This window comes from Prunus mume, linkage group LG5 (genome assembly GCF_029339155.1).
Source record: "Prunus mume cultivar Tortuosa linkage group LG5, ASM2933915v1, whole genome shotgun sequence".
Lineage (NCBI taxonomy): Eukaryota > Viridiplantae > Streptophyta > Magnoliopsida > Rosales > Rosaceae > Prunus > Prunus mume.
In genome coordinates, this window is record NC_142702.1 from 22369 (window position 1) to 29428 (window position 7060).

Here is a 7060-nt window from a genome sequence, read left to right on the forward strand (position 1 = left end):
GCTTTCCAATATGTGTGTTTCTTTTGGGATTCTTTCAATTGTCTGTTTCTGGGTTGTTGTTCTATTGGTCCTGTTCTCACGTAGATGAGCAATTGCATATGGATTTATAGTGCTGGAGCTAAATAAGATATATTAAAGTATATTTTAAATCTTGGAGTGGTCTTCTTTATTAAAAAAGGATCAGTTTTCTTTGTAAAGATTCCCCTTTGTTTATGTGTATGTATGTGCATACATACAGCTCTTGATATTTATCAGAGGTTTATTTCAATTCCTGGATAATAAGGTACCTGTTTCGATAGCTGAAATTGCACTCAAAAATCTTGGAGGAAGATTAACTGCTATAAATCAGGTAAACATGTAACAATAAATGAAATCCTTGAACCTAGCTAGTAGAATTCTTTTGTGACTTAGCTTTGATATTTTAAGCAAGAAATTGATGTGGGTTAGTTCAGCAACAAACTATATGGGTTTGGATTGGATCATATCTAACTTCGTCTTCAGCTTATTTTAGCGTTAATGATCATTTCTGGAGTGTCCATTTCCTTCAAAAATGGGGTACTAGAAAGCTGGAGGGCTTTAGCATTCATAGGTGATTTACTTAGACAGATTCTGCTTTTGAATACTTATCTAATATAGTAGTAGAGTGCTCATTTGTGTGGTGATTGCAGGACTAGTTCCTGTGCAGTGACCGTTGGTTGATGGAATCTTGAGAATTTTGACAGCACAGTGCATCACATTGGTTGATGGAATCTTGAGAGAGGTTTCCAAACCACAAAAATATTGTACTGCTACTGTTTACCCCACAAAATCATTGTCCCGACTTCCTTTTCATTTGTTGCAATGAGTGTTTGGCATTGATTGGTTTATTTATTTTGCTTTTGTTTTTGCCTCTGGTACTGTATTCATGTCCTTGCTTGCTGGTAACCTTTTTGGGGTTTTCAAAGGTGTAGCTTCGGTGGTTTTCAATGCCACTGCTAGTGCATCTTCTTCTTATTTCTTGTCAAAGTTTATAGGGAGGCACATTGTCTTCTCTATTAGCCTTGACAAGCTACAGTTTTTCCAAAACCAGGTAAATTCAACTTCTCCATATCTCTCATTGATAGGCTCTCTCTTTCTCACAAACGAGCTACTTAAGTAGCTATCAAACGGTCAACAGCGAACGTTAAATACTGCACCATCATCACCCTCTTCACCAACCCACTTTGCTCGCTGCATTTTTTGTACAAGAGCTCCACGCTTCTTTGATCGATTTGCTTCGAGTTAGCTCAAAAAACTTAAACTGCAATGCTTCTAATTCTACTTTGAAAGATTGGAATGAAATGAGCAAGTTTCTTGGCGGTTGGCCCCCAATTCTGGAACTAATTATCTGGGATTAGTTCACTGCTCAAAAAATTCATGTTTTCCTCATTGCCCTTTCTTGTTAATTTGTTTGTGCAGCTGGTTGGCTTCTAATCCACTAGTTAATTGATCATTGAAATGGCACAAGAAGTTGTAAATTCAGATGAGGTAATCTCCTTGTGCATTTATAATTGCACCAACCTTTCTTTTGATGTTTCTGTTTTTAGTTTTCTTCTTGCAAATAGTGAACATGATAACTGTCTGCTAATTAGTAATTACCATATGGGTGTTTATGTAATCTTTTAGGTTGTTCTTGGAGAAGAAATAGACCATATGAGGTTGATCACCTTGAACAGGCCTCGTCATTTGAATGTCATCTCATCAAAAGTCATATGCTCACAAAGTCAACTAGTTTTGTTTAAGTTCTTAATTCACTTTTTTTTTTTGGTTCTTCATTCACTTTTTTTTCACTGCAATCAGGTTTCTTTGCTAGCAGAATACTTGGAAAAGTGGGAAAAAGATGATAAATCTGAGCTTGTAATTATCAAGGTTACTTCCAATTTTTCCTGAAATCTTGAACTAGCATTGGTGGTCGTGGTTTAATAGATCAATGCACAACTTCGGTGAAGTCTTCAATTCCATATAGAGCCATTTAGATATTAGCCACTTGATATGCTTTGGTATTCTTGTATAGGGATCGGGTCGAGCTTTTTCAGCCGGTGGGGACTTGAAGATGTTCTATGATGGCAGGAACTCAAGTAAATGCTTTCTCTTGTGAAAATATTTAAGTTCCTAATATATACAGAAAGTGAAGTTGCTCATGAACCTTCTTTGGGCAGAGGATTCCTGCCTTGAAGTGGCTTACAAAATGTATTGGCTTGGCTATCACATTCATACTTATAAGAAAACCCAGGTAATGCTTGAAATAAAGTAATCCTATCGCCTGTGTTTTCCATTCGAAAATGAGTTCCCTATAGACTGTATGATTCCAAGTTTATGCCACTATTTAAGGGTATCACTGAAGAATTCATGTTATCAATAGGTGGCTCTGGTCCATGGAATTTCAATGGGTGGAGGTGCATCTTTAATGGTCCCAATGAAGTTCTCGGTAGTCACGGAAAAAACTGTGAGTATGAATATGATCCTAGTGGGATGTTTATAGAAACATGTCTATCTTTAGTGTTTTCTGGCTTGATATCTATCTCTACATAATGACATCAAAATTTTATGTGGTGTATTTCATGATAGGTATTTGCAACTCCGGAAGCTAGTATTGGCTTTCATACTGATTGTGGTTTCTCATATGTATCCCATCTTCCTGGGCAACTCGGTAAGCATGCAAATATAGAGGAAAATAGTTTTTCCTGGATTTTATTGAAATTGATTGGTATTGTGGGGGGAACGCAGGGGAGTTCTTTGCCTTAACAGGAGCAAGACTGAATGGTAAGGAATTGGTTGCAGCTGGATTGGCAACCCATTTTGTCCCTCTTGAGGTGATTTTCTCATTCCTTCCCTATAATTTTCTTCCTTTGAAACCAAGTCTCGGAAGTATTTGCTCACAACCCTCTAAATGATCTACAAAGCTAAGAGACTGCATTATACACATCCATTATTATTAGATTCTTTGATATAATTCTTCTTCATAGTTACTATGTCAAACTAAAATTTGCTATTGAACTGTTTTTGTTCATCATAAATTATCTGATCTAGAGAAGCGTTTGATAAGCTTAAACTCTGGATATGAGAATGCAGTCAAAGCTGCGATTGAAGAATTTGCAGTGGAAGTCCAGCCTGATGATGAAAGTGTTTTAAACAAGTAATAAATCTTAGTTGCTGGTGTTTAATTGTTAATTCCACTTCAATCCTTAACATTAACATGCAAAGCTCCATATCTCAATCTCAATAACCTTTCCTTACCTTTCAGGCAGTCAATAATTGATGAGTGCTTCTCCAAAGATACATCACAAGGATAAGGAAAGGTCTGATACTAGCTGGTTATGTCACTGTCAGGTATGTGTCCTTCACTTCTATGAAATAATTGGGTTAAATTATGAAGTTCAATTTTGGTCTCAGAACATCACAAGGAATTATCATAACTATACTCAAATCTTGAAGGATTCTATGCTCAAATGACCCAAAATAAAAATCACTATCCAAAAATAGATATGATTGTTATTTTTTGAATAGAGGAAGATCAATAAACCTTCATCTCCGTCATCTCAATCCGCACTGTTTACTCATGCAGAAAAAGATAAAATTCTCTTTAGCAAAATTGTTAGTTTTCTAATTTCGGAAGAGAAAGTATCAATTTTGGAGAATGGTTTTTATTTTGGTTAATTTCACGAAGTGGTTGGAGCTCAAACCACCTGCCACCAACATGTTAAGGTGCTGAAATAGAGTTAGGCCTAATCTATGAAGGACAATTATATTGGTGATTTATCTAAGTTCTCTGGTGTTACTGGTTATGCCTATGTATCTCTGACTCTGTTTTTTCCCTCAAGTCGGAATAGCTCTTGGAGAGTTGCGAAAGGAAAATAATTTCCTAAGAAGCCTTTGGCCAATAACTAATCCACCTTCAAGTCAAGAACATCTTTTACATCCTCAACTTTTACAAAAGCCTCTCCGCCCATTCCTTGCTTGAGGGTATTTTGACGTTGCAGGAGTGTAAAACGTGATTCCATTAAGGACGTCGTGTCCTTTTTGTAATATGTTGTAGATTATGAATATATAGTGGGAATGTGGAGTTTTTGTATTGTCATTGTATTGCCTCCGTATTGCATTTGTATTGTCATCATATTGTCATTGTAGTGTTGTGGTATTGCCTGGTTATTGCACTTATATTTGTTTCTTGTCACCAGTTTTTCCCAGTCTGTCTTGTGAAGGAACTTATGAGGATATTTTGTAAAAGAAAACGCTTGATTGTGTAAGTTTATTTTGTAAAGGAAAATGCTGGATCATTATTCATTATCATATAAATAAGGTACAAGAAGCACCGTATATGCATCTCTTCAATATGATTGATTCGTGTTCAGCTATTGGTGTAAGAATGTGATTCCATTAATGACGTCACATCCTTTTAAGAAACCAAACTCATAGTTGCTTCCCCTGCAAGAAATTATATTAATTAAGAAAACCAACCAAAAAGCAATGGCACATAAATTATGAAGTGGTAGCAGACATGCAATACAAAAACAATACGGTAGCAATAAACGAGCAATACAGTGACAATAGACGAGCAATAAAAAGGCAATAAAAATACAATAAACAAGTTGGGGGCTTTTCTTTTTCTTGTGCAATTTGAAAAGAGAAGGGGAAAGAAACAAAAATTGTCAAGATAAAAATGCAGAAAGAAACAGAAAGTGATTATATCAGACATTTCCCCTTACAAAATTCTATACTGATAATGATAGCCACCCCAAGCTAAGGATGGCTCGGCATAAATTAATACAACTTCAGCCAGACTATGGCATTATACATATCCCTTGAAATACAATATACAAATTGCTGGCTCAACGAAGAGTAACAAAATTTTGATTCCAAATCCAGCATTTCAGTACAAATTGATGACTATAATGTCTGCATCCATCTTGAAGATGAAATTCTTTCCACCAAATTGGAGGCTTGAGATAATGCTCATTGATAGTCACCCACCCTTCTTTAAAAAAAGTTCGTCTTTCCTCTGCAGGAAAAAAAGAAAAAAGAAAAAAGAAAAACCAAGATCAAGATCAAGATCAATTGTCCTCCAAAAATATAGCTTAATTCTGCAGAAGAAACTAGAGATGATTTGAGGCCATTAATACTCGAGGGCTGTCCTTCAAGCTTAAGTAATTCATCATGCATCTGATCCATAATGAAGCTAAGGGAACTCCTGAGCATCTTCTTGTCTGAAAAACAAAAGTAGTTTCAATAGACAACTTAAAATAGAAAGTAGAATATAGACGTGCTGCCATAACTATTTACACCAGACAGAGAAGAAACTAAACAATACAAATTTAATCCTTTGGTAATTACTCTTGAAGTGTTCTAGGTTTCTTCTTTCCTTGGTCCATGAAAATATTGGCGAACTCAGAATAATATAGAAGATTGTTAACCTATTTGTTACAACATTTTACCAATCACAAGTTAACTTCTAAAATATCTTAGTCTAACCCATTATTTCACATTAAATGGGTTGCAACAGGTGTAATAAACCACAAACAGATAAATAAATTGGAAAAAAATGTAGCATGTTTTCAGAAAATAAACAATTTAAGTGGAGACATTGTCATGGTCAGTCTTGCCTGCGGCAGTCTTTCAGGCATTGCCTCATCAACAGGTAAGTGATCTGTGACATTTGGTGCTAGTTTTGGACCATCAAAAGATGGATCGCTATAACAGAAAATTGTGACATGATGCATAGTGGAGGATTTATTTTCACAAGGAAAAATACTTTACAAATTAACAAAAACTTATATACTGATGTAGTTTATGAACAATACTCATTGTATGATGCCTTTAAATCTTGCATAGTTTTCGGACACAGATAGATGGCAAACTATGTTAGGACTTCCAATTGATTTGTTTAGGATCTAGCAATAAGAATTTCATATTTATTGTTCTTCTGTGTGATTATCTTTTGGTCTATTTGTTATTTCAGCAACATTCCCTCTGGATCTTGTGAGGCGAAGGATGCAGTTGGAGGGGGCTGTTGGTCGAGCTCGCATCTATAATACTGGCTTAGTTGGGACTTTTAAGCACATAATCCGGATTTGAAGGCCTACGGGGCTTGTATAGAGGATTCTGCCAGAATATTACAAGGTTGTCCCCAGTGTAGGCATTGTCTTCGTGACTTAAAAGACACTGACAATGCTTTTGTCGCGCATCCAAGCAAGTGATTCATGCTTTTCTTTAGGTGTTTCTGGGATTTCCAATTCGGTTCTGTGCGCCAAACGAGTGATTCTAAGGTGGGTTTTTTATTTGTTATTGACTAGTTTGTCTTTTTGTATGGTTTTCATTTAAGAAGGATAATTTCACTAACCTGTGACTGATTTTGTGAAGTTTAGTAATTAGAGAGATTGGAAATTTCTGTATTTTAACTTTGAATTACTTCATGTTTGGATGAAACTTCTATTGGTCTGATTGATTTTGCTCTATGGATGACGAAGTGCCTCAATTTGCTATTTGCCATCTTGGATTGTCATATGTTCTCCTTTTGTTCAGCTTCTGCAGGAATTGAGAACTCGCAAAGTGCCTAAGGTTTCTTTTGTTTATTCGATACTTTGCATTTACGTGGTTTAGTAGAATTGCTATTTGCAAATAACAAAATTTATATAGACTGCTGATCTCAGAAAATAGGAAGCTGCCTTGCCTAATGCTTGTTCTTTTTCTGGCTAATCACTTAACTAATATGTTCATTTGAATTTGATTTTATTAGGTTGGCTATACAACATTGGGTGGATTTGCAGAGTTCGTATCTGAATTTGACATGCCTAGTGGTTCAAGTTGAAAGAACAAAGATGCAAGTGTTCTTGAGACTGGTAAGGCTTTTAGCCCTGCCATGTTTGAAGGCGTTTTTAAAATTTTTACTCCAGATGTACCAACTAGCATCTCGGGCAGGCCAAGGTTTGTATTTGATCTGGGTCAATAATTTCCCGTTCTAGGTTTGTCTTTTTGTAATTTTTATTTCTATGTTGAGCCTTCTTATTGCAAATGTAATCCTTGATGGTATTGCTGGCTGAAATTG

The 7060-nt window shown here is 35.8% G+C and overlaps 1 long non-coding RNA gene across 1 annotated transcript; it reads left to right on the forward strand.

Moving 5' to 3' along the window:
- Window positions 1–1812: 1812 nt before the first annotated feature.
- LOC103336353 (uncharacterized) lies at window positions 1813–2466 on the forward strand. The gene is made up of 4 exons (XR_016127288.1): window positions 1813–1887; window positions 2033–2096; window positions 2178–2251; window positions 2381–2466. It is a non-coding gene; the product is annotated as an uncharacterized LOC103336353 (long non-coding RNA).
- Window positions 2467–7060: the final 4594 nt, after the last annotated feature.